General features: G+C 43.5%; 1 non-coding gene across 1 annotated transcript; it reads left to right on the top strand.

The window, feature by feature from the left end:
* Positions 1–9,847: 9,847 nt before the first annotated feature.
* trnai-uau (transfer RNA isoleucine (anticodon UAU)) lies at positions 9,848–9,943 on the top strand. The gene is made up of 2 exons: positions 9,848–9,885; positions 9,908–9,943. It is a non-coding gene; the product is annotated as a tRNA-Ile (tRNA).
* Positions 9,944–16,159: the final 6,216 nt, after the last annotated feature.

Below are 16,159 nucleotides of genomic sequence, written 5' to 3'. Positions count from 1 at the left end.
TTGGGTAAAGAAGTTACTCCTGAATTCCCTATTGGATTTATTAGTGACGATCATACATTGATAACTTCTAGTTTTGGACTCCACCACAAATGGAAACATTTTCTCCACGTCCACCCGACCAAATTCGTTAATTTTCTTCAAGATCTCTATCACGTTAGCTCTCAGCCTTCTCTTTACTAGAGGAAAGAGCCCCAGCCCGTTTAGCCTTTCCTGATAATTATATAACCTCAGTCCTGGGATCATTCTTGAAACTTTTTTGCCTACTCTCCATTTAATAATATTTAGGCCGGAACTGTGCACACTACTCCAATTGTGGTCTAACCAAGGTTACATACAAATTTAACATTACTGCTCTCCTTTACAATTCTATCCCTCTCGAAATAAAACCCATGTTTGGTTTGCCTTTTTTATCGCCCTATTAACCTGCGTCATTACTTTTAGTAATTTTGTATCTGTTCCCCTAGAACCCATTGCTCCAGTGCTCCATTTAGACTCTTATTATCCAAGCAATATGTGACCTCCTTAATCTACCTCCCAAAATGCATCACCTCACACTTATCTATATTAAAATTAATTTGCCAATTACACACCCATTCTGTAAGTTTATTAATGTCTTCGTTCATGTTGACACATTATGCCTTTCTATTAACTGCACCTCCCAGATTTGTGAATTCCCCAAATTTTGAAATTCATGAGTCCAAATCGTTAATGTAAATTGTGAACAACAGTGATCCCAGCACCGATCCCTGTTGAATACCTCTTCCCACCCTTCGCTGCTTGAAGTAGCTAACCTTAATCCCTACTCTCTGTTTTCGGTTTTGTAGCCAGCTTGCTATCCATTCTGCTACCTGTACCTCGACTACACTTGCACTGACCTTACTCATGAGTCTGCAAGGTGGTAACTTATCGAAGGCCTTTTCAAAATCGAAATATATTACATCTACTGTATTACCCTTTTCTAATATTTCTGTTACTTCTTCAAAGAATTCAATAAGTTTGGTCAAGCATGAATTTCCTTTCTGAAATCTCTGCTGATTTCTTTTTATTATATTTTCTTTTTCCAGATGTTTTTTTTCTGTTACATCTTTGAGTACAGATTCCATTATCTTTCCTACCACAGACGGTAAGCTAACTGGTCTATAGCTCCCTGGACTTGTTCCATCTCACTTTTTAAATACAGGAAAAACATTACCTGCCCGTCAGTCCTCCGGCACTATTACCTATTCTAATTATTTTTTAGATATATGCAATAGTGCCTCTGCTATCTCTTCCCTAATATCTTTTAACATTCATGGATGTAATCCATCTGGACTGATGGTTGTATCCTCTCTAAGTTTGATTAGTTTATCAATTATCTCCACCCCTTCTATCTTCGATATCTTTAGATCCGTTCTCTTTAGTTTCAATTTTACCATTCGCTCTCTATTCATTCATTGTGTTTCATTTAATATCATACCCACCTTATCAGTCTCCCTGCTAAATACTGAGGCAAATTAACGAAACAATACTTCTGCCATTTAGCTGCCATTATCTGTGAGCTTATCTTGTGCATCCCTTCGTGGCCCTACCCTTATCCTGGTTTATATTTTGTTATTTATGTGTTTGTAGAATACTTTAATTATTTTTTTAACATTCCTTGATACTTTAATTTCGTAGTTCCTCTTTGCTTTCCGAATTATTATTTGACATTTTTCCTAATCTCTTCTCATTCCCTTTTGTCATCTTCTCCTTTATTGTCTACATACTTAGAAGATGTCTTTTTCGTTCGTTTCATTTTTACCCTCAGCTCCTTATTCATCCATGGTGTTTCATTATTGGCTAGTTGCGTTTGTTTTTGAGAGGGATATATTTCTCCTTCTCTCTACTGATCACCATTTTAAATATTTCCGACTGCTGTTCTCACTCTTCGTGTTTCTACATTTCTTCCAGTTTATCTTCACCAGTTCCATTCTTTTTTTTCCAATCTATTACTTTGGTCTTTGTCTTACTTATGCCTTTCTCAATCATTATTTTAAATCTTATAATGATCTGATCGTAATTGCCTACATGTTCCCCAATGATCCGGTTTATTTTCCAATTCCTAGATCCAGCAGTGATTCCTCTCTTGTTGGGCTTCTCACATACTGAGTAAGAAAGGAGTCCTGTACACACTGTAAAAACATCTCCCTTTCCCCTTTCCCTACCTCTTCCTGTCAGTTTATTTGGGGGTAGTTGAAATGTCCCATGATTATTATTCGTTGTTTTTAACTCATTTCATAGAGTTGCGGACATATTTCTTCCTCAACTTGCCTTCCATTATTAGCTGGTCTGCAGTATACCTCTATTACCGTGGTTCATCACTTCATATTCGTTGTCTCAATCCACATGGATTCTGTTTCTATCCTAATATTAATAATGTCCCTTTTGTTCTCTTGCCATTAAATTGTCTCTAATTATTACAGCTACCCCTTCCTTCCCTATCGTTTCTAAATACGTCATATCCTGCAATATTGAACTGCCAGTCCTGTTCTTTATGTAACCATGTTTCAGTTACCCCGAAAACATCTGGCTCCTCGCTCCGAATTATTGCCTCCAGTTCCTCTGTTTTGTTTTGGATGCTCAACGCGATGCTGTACAGGCAATTTAATACATTTTTAATATTTGTTACACCTCCCTCAATTTTTAACAGTCATTTCGTACGTATATTCTATACCTGTATTTGTTCCCTGACAGTTTATGTTACGCTCGTTTCTTACCTTGGTCTGATCATTACTCTCATATCCTATTTCTTTTATCTTCAGACTTATGTTATTTTGAAGAGATCCCTCCCCATTTTACTAGGTCCTATTCAAAGACCTGTTTATCCTTTCCGTTAGGACACTGGTCCCATTCACGTTCAGGTGGAGCCCGTCCTAGCGGTGCAGCTCCAACCTGTCCCAGTACTGATGACAGTGTCACATGAAATGGAAGCGCTCCTTCACACCACAGTCTTTCAGACACGCATTCACCTTCCTGATCTGCCTATCCCTGTGCCAATTATTATGTTGCTCGGGTAGCAATCCCGAGATTACCACCCCTGAGGTTCTGTTCTTTTCATTTCATTCCGAACTTCTGATATTCCCTTGGCAGGACCTCCTCCCTGATCTTCCCGATGTCATTGCTCCCAACATGGCCCACGACAACTTCTTCCCCCTTCCAAGTTCCTATCAGGAATGTAAGATGTTGAGAACATTATTAAATATTCTGCAGGATAATTAATATACACAGCAGAAATATTGTGTTCTGCTCCCACATGAAACAGATCAGCCTCAGCCTCTGCTACCTGCACGCTGGTTGTTACGGCGAAAGGTTACGCTGTTGGATTCGACACTCACTGAGCCTTGGGACGTTTTACTAGGTTAACGGCGCAATAAAAATGCAAGTTGTTGATGTTATTTTTGTTTCCCGTCTCAGTTTCCTGCCTGGTCTGTAGCGCGTTCTCTCAAAATTTTAAATGTCTCTTTTTAACATTATTTCTTTTCCTGCGGAGAACAGGATCTAAAAACAACCAGAATTCGTTCTGCGGCTTTGCATTCAACAATCTCGCTTACATTTGATACAAAGCTTCGGAACATAAGATGATAAGAAATAGGAGCAGGAGTAGGTCAGACGGCCCCTCGAGCCCTCTCCACTATCCACTATGATCATGGCTGATCTTTTTCCTTATCTCCGCTTTCCCGCCAGATCCCCATATCCCTTGATTCTCCCAGAGTCCAAAAATCTATCGATCTCAGCGTTGAATATATTCAATGACTCAGCATCCACACCCTCTCGGGTAGAGAATTCCAAACGCTCAAAACCCTTTAAGTGAAGAGATTCCTCCTCATCTGAGTCTTAAATGGCCGACCCCTTATCCTCAGACTATTCCCCCGAATCATAGACTCGTCAGCCAGGGGAAGCAACCTCTCAGCATCTACCCTGTCAAGGCCCCTCATATTCTGATATGATTCAATTAGATCACCTTTCATTCTTCTAAATTCGGGAGAGTACAGGCTCTATCTACTCATTCCCTCCTCAGAGGACAACCCTCTCATCCCAGGAATTAATCTATTGAACCTTTGTTGTACCGCCTGTAAGGCAAGTATATCCTTCCTTAGATGAGGAGAATAAAGCTGTACGCAGACCTCCACTTGAGTTCTCCCTAAAACCCGTACAACTGCATTAAGACTGCCTTAGTCTTTAAGGTGATTGGCAAAAGAACCAGAGTCGACTTGAGGAAGAAATGTTTCATGCAGCGAGTTGTTGTGATCTGGAATGCACGGCCTGAACGGGTGGTGGAAGCAGATTCAACAATAACTTTCAATCGGAATTGGATAAAACATTGCAGTGCTACAGGGAAAGAGCAGGGGAGTACAGGATAGCTCTATCAAAGAACAGGTAAAGGCACGATGGGCCGAATGGCCTCCTTCTGGGCTGTGTGATTCTATAGTTCTATGATATTGCTGTACATTGGTTTAGAAAGCGAATTTGGATGGACAGAAGCGGTCTGGAAGGATTGACTTCTTTGTACCAATTTTTAAAATTTGTTTTTTTTCCAACTTGCTCTGAGCAGGTGGTGAAACCTTCTTGTTGTGAGTGTCTCGTCAATCCAGTTCAGAGACAATGACACATCAAGAAAGACGGTTGGGACAGGATCCACTTGTACAACGGGAAGTGTTGAGGCGGCAGTTTCCCTTCCTCGAAGGACTTGAATAAACCAGTTGAAGATTTAATGCAAGATTTCAGCGCCGAAAGCAGCTGGCCTAAAATTCGACTCCACTGGGAATGAAGCTCACAACTTTTAAAATCCCTGTTTTGGATTTGATCTAAAAGCCCAATACTTCACAATAGCCACGTTATAATATAAACAGCTCGAAAGCCAAGTGTGATTTGTGGAGTGAGGGTGCTCAAATCAGCGACTGAATCATCTACACAGTTACAGATTGTGTTTGCACATTACATGGAGCGTTCCCCATCTCTTTCTCTCGTACAGACATTCTCTATCTTTCTCTCTATCTCTCTCGCTAAAACTCTCTCTCTCTCTCTATCCTTCTAACTTCCCCTCTCTCTCTCTCTCCTGATGCCGATTCGGAAGGCCCAGGCTTGGGGACCCCGAGTGTCTGCAGGGGGAAAACTGCATGTCAACAACTAAATTCCAGTAGCAACCAGCACACCGCACAGGTAAACTTCCCCATTCTTTGTCAGGACGGATTCAACGCTCCCCATTAGGGGCTGAACTTGCAGGCTACCGGGAGCGCGATGGGAAATAGCCGGCAGGTGAAGCTCACGGCAGAACCGTTTGGAAGCAAAGAGCATCGGAGCAAAAGGAGGAGCAGAGAATGAGAGTCGGTTCATGGAGAGAAAACAAGGTAACGAATGAAAGTACAGATACCGCAATGTATCAGGATGTGGGAGGGATTGATGTTTTCTGTTTAAAATGCTGATTAATTGAATGTCCTTAGTGTCCCAGATCAGTGCAGTCCTGAGGGATAAGTGGCGGGAGGTTTCAGAAGAGACGATTAAATGAGGCCCTGTCGGTGGATGTTAAAGATTCCCCAGCGCTGTTGAAAGAAGCGCAGAGAATTCTCCCGCTGTCTTGACCAAAATTCCTGACTCAGTAACACCACCAAAAACAGCTGAACACTAAGAGCGAACTGAAGGGTCCAAGTTTAAGGGAGGAAACCAAAGCCCTCAAGGCGTTCCGCAGCCTCCCATCGACCATCGGACCTCACACTTCGATGGGCTCCAATGTCCGATCATTGAGAAACACGTCCCTCCTGCGCTTGGCTCTGTCCTTTGTGGGAATGGGAATTCGAACGTTTCAGCGACTCACGAAGTGTCCCTGGAACAGAATGAACAGCATTCCCTGTGTCTCGGGGTTTCAGTGACGGATTCTTGTCTGTCTGTCACAGGGCTGATCAGAACTCGGTTCCTGATCCAAACAGTGTGTCGTCTTTTAGAGACACCGATAGGGAACAGGAACAGAGAAGGAAACAAACTGCGGACTGGATTCCAATTGCGCTCCCGCGGTTATTGTTAACTAAAGACACCGTGGAATGGGATCAACAGACGGATTGTTGGGGATTAAAATGTTGGGGAATTAAACCCAGCCTTTCTCCCATGTTCCCAAATACCGATCGAATAATCGGGAGATGGTGAAATGCAGGAGATGCAAGAGGGACCGAAGTCCTTCAATCTCTGCAGCAGTTACTGGGAACCGAGCCATGGGTGAGATTCTAGTTCAAAACGGGAGACTGTTAACAATGAGAGAGATCCGGGGCTCAAATCTGGACCGGACTTCCTTCGAAATTTAATTTTTCTTGATTATGAGCGGGTGGAGGAATTAAATTGAACGGAAAAATGTGCAGATTTGGTGCAAATCTAATAACTGCACTGGTTCAAGATTGTTAAAAAGTTTTGAAATTAGATTTCTTCCTGATTGGTAAAGTTAACCCTTTATGTTCCAGCTCCCTTATCATTTGCATTTCCCGTTAATCTTTCATTCGCTGCAAACCCCAGAGGCAGCAAGGAAGGAGAAAAAGATGTACCTCCGATCCGTCCTCTCCACTCGACATTTATTCCATTACTGCAAGTGAAAAATTGAAATTATCCCTCTCCATTTAAACAAAATATAAACAATCCAGGGACACAGACTTAAAACTCCCTTGTCGGATTGATAATAATATCATTCAAGCCCATTTTGATTGTATAAAACTTATGTCGGGCCGCATCATAAGTTCAAAACAATAACGACGAGGGTGGGATTCGGACGCATACGTACAGAGCACAGTGGATTAGCCGACCATTTCTGAATCCAATCAGTAGAAATAAAGTCACTTTTACACTCTGTCCTGCCCGAGCAGCCAGATCGACAATGTTGAAAGTGCAGAGTCAACTTCGGTAAACAAAGGAATTTACTGATTTCCGTTCGATCCGATTGTTCCAAACGGTCGGGTGCAAAACAGTTCCGCCGCATATTGGACACATTTTCACCCAGCGAGTAAAACAACCACGGCAGGACTCGAACCTGCAATCGTCTGATAACAACTCGATTAATACCGAAGTCAGACGCCTCTCCAAATGATGTTAAACTCCTGGCAGAGGTGGTTAAGACTCTGCTTGTATTTTTCTCTTACTTTCATTTTGTTGATTTTGTTAATTTATTGTTTTCTCTCTTGCAGCAAATTCCCATGCTGTTTCCGACTAATCAGGAAATTGAGAACTGAACTCCCGCTGGGTCTGCGAGAAACCTACAATCAGAATAAACAATGTTCAAATCTTTGATCAAAATGTTTAGCCTCGAAAGCGAATCTCTTTCGCACTCAGTCTGCAAAATAGAGAGTGGGGAAATAAAAGAAAAGACAAACAGGTACAATAAAAATGTACACGGAGAACAACACCGAGCGGAGAATGTGAACAGAATTTACTATCCAAGCCTGACGGGCCGAGTGGCCTCATCCTGTCCTGTAAAATACGAACAATCCCCAATTCTTCTGAGTGTGATTATTATTTCCTGTTTTTCTTTTTTTGGTAAATATAAACGCGGACGGGGTCCCGCACCAAGGGGTAAACGGGACAGATCCAGACCTGGCGCTCAGTGTTAATGTTAATATTGAGCACGGGATTCTATCCGTGTAATAATAAAATCGCGGGTTTCTTGCTATATATTCGACACATCCCCTTGCTGTGTGTTTAAACAGGGCAGGGAATGTTTTGCTGATTTAGTGATAGTCATTTTTCAGGAAATTAGTAAACTCGTCTCGAAACATGAGATTTCCAGTTTCTAATTCGCTAAATGGAGTTGGGGTGCAGATCAGCGATGAGCTGCTGTGACTCCGCGCGCCGGTTTAACCGGAATTAGACGTTTCAGTGAAGTGAAGTGAACCGTCTCAATCCGGTTTATTTCTTTATTTATAACATTGTTTATTTTGAGTGACAGATTTATCGAAAATTCATTAAGAATTTAGTTTTCAGTTTCTGATCAATTGGAATCTGAAACAGATAAAAATAAGGAAAGAAAAACATTACAAAGGTCAAAACTCGAACTGATACAATCACCTTGTCTTCACCTTTAAGGGGAACCAGTTCTCCCCGGAGCCCTGTTCAATATTCATCCCTCCAGTAACATCACTATAATACATTATCTGTTCATTGTAACATCGCTGTGTTTGGGATCTTGCTGTGCGAAAATTGACTGCCTCGTTTCCTACATGTCAGCAGTGACTACACTTCAAAAAGTGCTACATTGTCCGTAACGCGCTTTGGGACGTCCGAGGTGGCGACGGGCGCTATCTAAATGCAATCATTCTTCCAGTGGCTCCATTTTCGAATCCTGTCGACTGGCGCACGCAGGAAACGTTGGGGGAAAGATTGGATAAGGGTAGTTTTTGGTCGCAGATAGTGTGATGCCCTGTTACCCCGTGCCCAATGACTCTTGGGCAGGCAGGACGCAAGATTCAGCTGCCCGAGCACTCACCTGCAATCAGCGTTCTCTTTCGGGCCTTGGACGTGGAATCAATGCAATTCGCACTTTCCACCGCCGGGGGGAGCTCAATCTCTTTAAAGGAGGATGTTTCTCAGAAATCGAATAAAGATCGCTGGTACCTGTTATTTGCTTAAAAGAACAGTCTACTTTCCAAACGGAGTCTGAACGGAGATTAGACATTGTACACATAAAACACAGATGCAGGTTCCATCCCAATGTTTGCAAACTGATGAGTTATGTTGAAACATTGAATATAAGTTGTGCACAATTAAATCCCACATCCTCCAATCTGCACACCAGACCTCACCAATCTGCCGATCTGATTTGGTACCAGGCCTGGAGGGTGCATGCACCAAGGTTCTCTGATGATGCTGAGAGACTGTGGTGCAGTTGAACAGAAGGAGGAGCATGCTTTATCCACAGGGGTGGGCGCGGGCAAGAGGCCCTCCAGACATATATCCAAAAGGCAGTGGGAGGCAGCGGGGTACGAAGTCAATGCCAGGCGCACAGCATCATGAACATGGATGCAGTGCAGGAACACGTTCAATACTTTGACGTGAGTGGTCAAGGTGAGTGAGGGCAACTCTCAAGTGGCATCTCCGCCCAAATGCACCACGCAATACACCCCCATCCCCCACATACCAACAAACTCTTTCCATCAGCACTCAACTCTTGTAACCAGAGGCTTCCTCTCACTCTTACACATTACCACTGTTGCAAGCCGCCCACCCACAACTCATAGGTCACACACACTGGCAGCTATTTAACCATGACAGGCACATCACTCAGCCACACATCCCGCTTTCTTGCAGGTGAAGGTGGCGCATATCAGGAGGCAGCAAGTGGCAGTGACACTTAGCCCGTCGATCCTGTTCCACCATTCAATGAGATCATGGCGGAGCTGTGACCTAACTCCATGCACCCGGCTTCGCCCCATATCCCTTAATACCCTTGTTTCACAGAAATCTATCAATCTCAGAATTAGCATTCACAAGTGCGCTACCATCAACTACCATCTGCAGAAGAGCGTTCCAAAACGTCTCCCACCCTTTGCGTAGAGAAGCCGAGGTGAACTGAAAACAACACACATGGAGAAAAGAAAGTGTCTCAAGATGTTGTGCAGATCGAAGCTGAATATGAATTTATCGCAATTCACGCGATGTCATGAATGCAGAATGAAAATGCTCCGACGTTGGGCGTTAATCGAACACTTGCTTCGTGTGTGGCAGGAAAGAATTCGATTTCCAAAACACCAATGCCCAAGTGGCAGGTGGCGGCATCTGTCCACTTGGAAACCTGCCTGAAAGAATATGCAGTCTTACAGGCCAAAATGAGTGTGTTTGATGAGACTACTAAAGCAACGCGGCTCCAGTGGCGCAATCGGTGAGCGCGCGGTACTTATATAACAGTATTCAGGCTCAAGAAATGCCGAGGTTGTGAGTTCGAGCCTCACCTGGAGCAGTTTAAACTTTTGCTTCTAACATTTCCACCGGAGTTCAAGGGACAGCTGGTCTGTTCCCTGAAGCATCTCCTTCTTCGTGTTCTCATGTGGGCACTGGAACATTCGGGTGAACTCTATGACATATCACAAGTGTTGTCAGCAGCTGAATGTGTTTTCAACGCGCAAGACGCCTCATGCCACCAGCTGCTTGACCTGGCCGTCCGCCACAAATGCACTTGTTTATGCCCCAGTATAACTATCGGGGACTTTCCAGACTCTGGGGACTTCACCGAGGACTGCGAGTGCATACGGTGCCTTGGAGAACCACAGGCTCAATTACCAGCCGTCGACTTCAGGGGTCCCCGACGGGCAGACGCACGTGAGCTTGTGATTGTTTGTTTGTCTGTTACAGTACTTGTATGTTATAAGTGTTACAATAAAGTAGTACCTTTTACTTTCGCCTGTGTACTATATTGTCTCAGATCCAGAACCTGTGTTTAAAACAAAACACTACACAATACGACAGAGTAACCCTGCGATAAAACAATACATAGATTCCAGATAGAATTTACAGAAACGGGCCATTCGCCCCAACTGGTCTCTGCTGGTGTTTATGCTCCACACAATATTCCTCCTACTCCATCTCATCTAAAACTATCAGCATATCTTTCTGTTCCTTTCTCTCTCGTGTACTTATCTAGCGTCCCCTTACATATTTCTAAGATATTCTCCTCAACTACTCCATGTAGCAGTAAGTTCCACATTCTCACTACTGTCTGAGTATAGATGTTTCTCCTGAATTCCTAATTGAAGGTATTAGTGATTATTTTCTACTGATCACCCGAAAATTTCGGCTCCCCGTAAGTTGAAACATCTTCTCCATCCGCACCTATCAAACCACGACATAATTGTAAAGACCTCGACCAGGTCACCTCTTAGTCTTCTCTCTTCTAGAGTAAAATGCCCCACACTGTTCAGTCTTTCCTGATAGGTATAACCTCTTAGAATTGTTATGATTCTCGTGAATATTTTATTTTCGTTCTCCAGTGCTTCTATATCCGTTTCCGTAATATGGAGACCAGAACAGTGCAGGCCTAAAACGTCATCATTGAGAGCGGTTCGTCAATCCAGATCAAAGGGAATTCAGGATTGAGAAAGTCGGGGTGGACCGGCGCCACTCGCTTAACAGGAAGTGTCGGGGCGGCAGTTGCCTTTCATGGACATCAGCTTGGATTTTTGTTTCACCCACAGCGTCATTATTATGGAGCCCTCATCTGAAATATAAATCTGGGGGAACACAGCATCATTATTATGGAGCCATGATATGAAGTATAAATCTGGGGGAACACAGCATCATTATTATGGGGCCGTGATCTGAAATATAACTCTGGGGGAACCCAGCCTCATTATTATGGAGCCCTGATCTGAAATATAACTCTGGAGGAACACAGCATCATGATTATGGAGCCCTGATCTGATATATAACTCCTGGGGAACACAACATCATTATTATGGAGCCCTGATCTGAAATATAACTCCTGGGGAACACAGCATCATTGTTATGGAGCCCTGATCTGAAATATATCTCTGGGGGAAAACAGCATGATTATTATGGAGCCCTGATCTGAAATATAACTCTGGGGGAACACAGCATCATTATTATAGAGGCCTGATCTGAAATCTAACTGTGGGGGAACACAGCATCATTATTATGGAGGCCTGATCTGAAATATAACTCCAGTGGAACACAGCATCATTATTATGGAGTCGTGATCTGAAATCGAACTCCAGTGGAACACAACATCATTATTATAGAGTCGTGATCTGAAATATAACTCCTGGGGAACACAGCATCATTGTTATGGAGCCCTGATCTGAAATATATCTCTGGGGGAAAACAGCATCATTATTATGGAGCCCTGATCTGAAATATAACTCTGGGGGAACACAGCATCATTATTATTGAGGCCTGATCTGAAATCTAACTGTGGGGGAAAACAGCATCATTATTATGGAGGCCTGATCTGAAATATAACTCCAGTGGAACACAGCATCATTATTATGGAGTCGTGATCTGAAATAGAACTCTAGTGGAACACAGCATCATTATTATAGAGTCGTGATGTGAAATATAACTCTGAGAGAACTCAAGCCCAGAACCTTTCAAATGTCGTTACAGTCTTGAACTAAAAGTCCAATGTGCTGTCCGTCGCGCCACAGAACCCAATATATTTTACCTCTTCTTTCACTCTGTTCTTGTGAATCTGATGTTGGGCAAACTTTTGTGAATATCTAAATTCTCCCTATTCCATTTTATTAAACACTTTCGTTCATATATTTCACACCAAGCTTGTTGTTGTAGTTAGGAGCAGGAGTAATATGTCAGGAGAAATCAGCTTTTGCTGGAGGTAAATATAAATCACCACTGAGCAGGAAATGCTCATTTGGTAAATATCATTCACAAATCATCCTAAAAAATGGAGCACAATGTGGAAAGAAATTCGGGAAATAATTATAGTCGTCAAAATAATATTCGAGCTACACTCGCCTTGCATTAAACAAGAGAGGAATTAATTGCGGGGAATATTTGTGCAATGAGTTACTTCACCAGACGGTTGCTTTTATTACTTGTGGAGAAACACCAACAATTATGAGGAGATGCACAGACTGAATATCTGGGGCTCAATTCCATTGGATTCTCAACAGTCAGTATAATAATTTACAATTATTGATAAGGAAACCCGCAATCTTATTATTTAGCAGTGAGGACACAGATATTAAAAACGAGTGGCCCGACTGCTTCGGACTCATTCCCAAGAAATGACCGGACCAGAGGGGTTTAGAATTTCGCAAAACGGAGACTGGACATAGCAGAGTGTCCCAGACTCTGATCTGAGAATTGGACCTTCACTTGGTGTAAAATGGGTCACTCACTGAAAGAAATAAACCAGCATCAGCCCCGAAAAATCAACGAGTTCCGATATTAAGTGACGGCCCCGATAACCATTCAATTCTCAGACAGAGGCTGTTTTGGGTTTGACAAACTGTGAAACAGAGAAGTGTGGGATGATATAAAGTATTGTAAATTATCTATTTTAGTTTCAGATTTACAGTTTCTCTTCAATTGTTACTGACAGGAGCGGCTGTAACGGAGCTGACTGGCTGAGTAACAAGCTGCGATCAGTCATTGGCCTGTGCTCCAAACCAGCTCGTTGGACCTGCTCATTTCAGCTCACTTCATTCTCAGCTACCGGGAAAATTACTGAAAGAGAAGATGTGAATAACAGCTGGAAAAAAACAATGGTCTCCACATTGGTGGTCTGAGCTCTCCAACATACAGCAGTTAAGGGACACGGTGAGTTTGATGTTCAGAGACAACACAGCACAGTTTCAGTCGTGCAAGCTCCATCCACTTATATTCATAGAATCACAGAAAGGTAACAGCACGGAAGGAGGCCATTCGGCCCATCGAGTCTGCGCCAGCTCTATTCAAGAGCAATCAAGCTCGTCCCACTCCCCCGCCCTATCCCCGTAACCCTGCAAATTCTTTCCCTTCAAGTACTTATCCAGTTCCCTTTTGAAGGCCATGATTGAATCTGCCTCCCCCACTCCCTCGGGCAGTGCATTCCAGATCCGAACCAATCTCTGTGTCGAAAAGATTTTCCTCATGTCACCATTGGTTCTTTTGCCAATCACCTTGAACCTATCTCCTCTGGTCCTTGACCCTTCCGCCAATGGGAACAGCTTCTCTCAATCTGCTCTGTCTGGACCCGTCATGATTTTGAAGAAGGTGGATGATTTTGAAGAATGACTTGGTGGAAGGATTATAGGGGAGAGTAGAATGTTTTTCAGTGGGTGGTGGGGATCAGGAATCACTGCCTGGAAGGTTGGAAGAGGCAGAAACCGTCATCGCGTTTAAAAATTACGTGGATATCCACTTGAACTGCCTTAACTTATAAGGCGAGAAACCAAATGCTGGAAAGTGTGAGAAGGCCGGATTGCCCTTTTTTCGGCCGGCACAGACACGACGGGCCGAATGGCCTCCTTTTGTGCGGTAAATTTCTATCATTTCTATGATTCTATTTTGTTTCTTTTTCATGTGTTCCCGACACCAACTGTGTTAACTGATCGTTTACTTGAACGACAGAGTTTTCAGTCGCACTCACAGCTCAGCGAAGGGCGGTTTTCAAAATTAAAGCCGCAACTATAATGTTAAATATAGATAATGCCAAGAAATGAGTTTTATTTCTGTTCTTCCCCAGATAAATGTGTTATTTATCGAGCGATCAGAAGACCGTTGATTTGTCTTTCTCACACCCTGCAATCTTGTGTTTGTGCAGAGGGTGATATTTGAAGTCCCTTCTTCCCATTATATTGTGGGCAGAGTTTGTTATTCAGACTCAGAGGGTGATATTTGAAGTCCGCTCTTCCCATTATATTGTGCGCAGATTTTGTTCTTCAGACTCAGAGGGTGATATTTGAAGTCCGCTCTTCCCATTATATTGCGGGCAGGGTATTTTCTAAATGGTAAAACGTTAAAAACAGTGGATGTCCAAAAGGACTTCGAGGTTGAGAGACAGAGATCATTGAAGTGTCATGAACAGGTGCAGAAAATAATCAAGAAGGCAAATGGAATGCTGGCCTTTATATCTCGAGGACAAGAGTACAAGGGGGCAGAAGTTATGCTGCAGCGATAAAAAACCCTGGTTAGATCGCACCAGGAGTACTGTGAGCAGTTCTGGGCACCGCACCTTCAGAAGGACATATTGGCCTTGGAGGGAGTGCAGCGTAGGTTTACTAGAATGATACCCGGACTTCAAGGAATAATTTACGAGGAGAGATTACACAAATTGGGGTTGTATTCTCTGGAGTTTCGAAGGTTGAGTGGTGATCTGATCGAACTTTATAAGATTTTAATGGGAACAGATAGGGTGGATAGAGGGAAACTATTTCAGCTGGCTGGGGATTTTACGAGTAGGGGACACAGTGTAAAAATCAGAGGCAGACCTTTCAGGAGCGATATTAGAAAAACATTCGACACAAAAGGGTTGTAAGAGTTTGGAACTCTCTTCATCAAACGGCAATTGATACTAGCTCAATTGCTAAATTTAAATCTGAGACATATAGATTTTTGGCAACCAAAGGTATTAAGGGATTTTTTTAAATTCATTGATGAGATGTGGGCGTCGCTGGTGAGGCCAGCATTTATTGCCCATCCCTAATTGCCCTTGAGAAGGTGGTGGTGAGCCGCCTTCTTGAACCGCTGCAGTCCGTGTGGTGACGGTTCTCCCACAGTGCTGTTCGGAAGTGAGTTCCAGGATTTTGACCTAGCGACGTTGAAGGAATGAAGATATATTTCCAAGTCGGGATGGTATATGACTTGGTGGGGAACGTGCAGGTGGTGTTGTTCCCATGTGCCTGCTGCTCTTGTCCTTCTAGGTGGTAGAGGTCGCGGGTTTGGGAGGTGCTGTCGAAGAAGCCTTTGCGAGTTGCTGCAGTGCATCCTGTGGATGGTACACATTGCAGCCACAGTGCGCCGGTGGTGAAGGGAGTGAATGTTTAGGGTGGTGGATGGGGTGCCAATCAAGCGGGCTGCTTTATCTTGGATGGTGTCGAGCTTCTTGAGTGTTGTTGGAGCTGCACTCATCCAAGCAAGTGGAAAGTACTCCATCACACTCCTGACTTGTGCCTTGTAGATGGTGGAAAGGCTTTGGGGTGTCAGGAGGTGAGTCACTCGCCGCAGAATACGCAGCCTCTGACCTGCTCTCGTAGCCATAATATTTATAAGGCTGGTCCAGTTAAGTTTCCGGTCAATGGTGATCCCCAGGATGTTGATGGTGGGGGATTCGGCGATGGTAATGCCGTTGAATGTCATGGGGAGGTGGTTAGACTCTCTCTTGTTGGAGATGGTCATTGCCTGGCACTTATCTGGCGCGAATATTAGTTGCCACTTTTGAGCCGAAGCCTGGATGTTGTCCAGGTCTTGCTGCATGCGGGCTCGGACTGCTTCATTATTTGAGGGGTTGCGAATGGAACTGAAAACTGTGCAATCATCAGCGAACATCCCCATTTCTGACCTTATGATGGAGGGAAAGTCATTGATGAAGCAACTAAAGATGTTTGGGCCGAGGACACTGCCCTGAGGAACTCCTGCAGCAAAGTCCTGGGACTGAGATGATTGGCCTCCAACAACCACTACCATCTTCCTTTGTGCTAGGTATGACTCCAGCCACTGG

Source organism: Heptranchias perlo, unplaced genomic scaffold (genome assembly GCF_035084215.1).
Source record: "Heptranchias perlo isolate sHepPer1 unplaced genomic scaffold, sHepPer1.hap1 HAP1_SCAFFOLD_54, whole genome shotgun sequence".
In the NCBI taxonomy this organism is placed as follows: domain Eukaryota; kingdom Metazoa; phylum Chordata; class Chondrichthyes; order Hexanchiformes; family Hexanchidae; genus Heptranchias; species Heptranchias perlo.
Note: the sequence above shows the minus strand (reverse complement) of the source record. Positions and strands in the feature narration are given on the sequence as shown.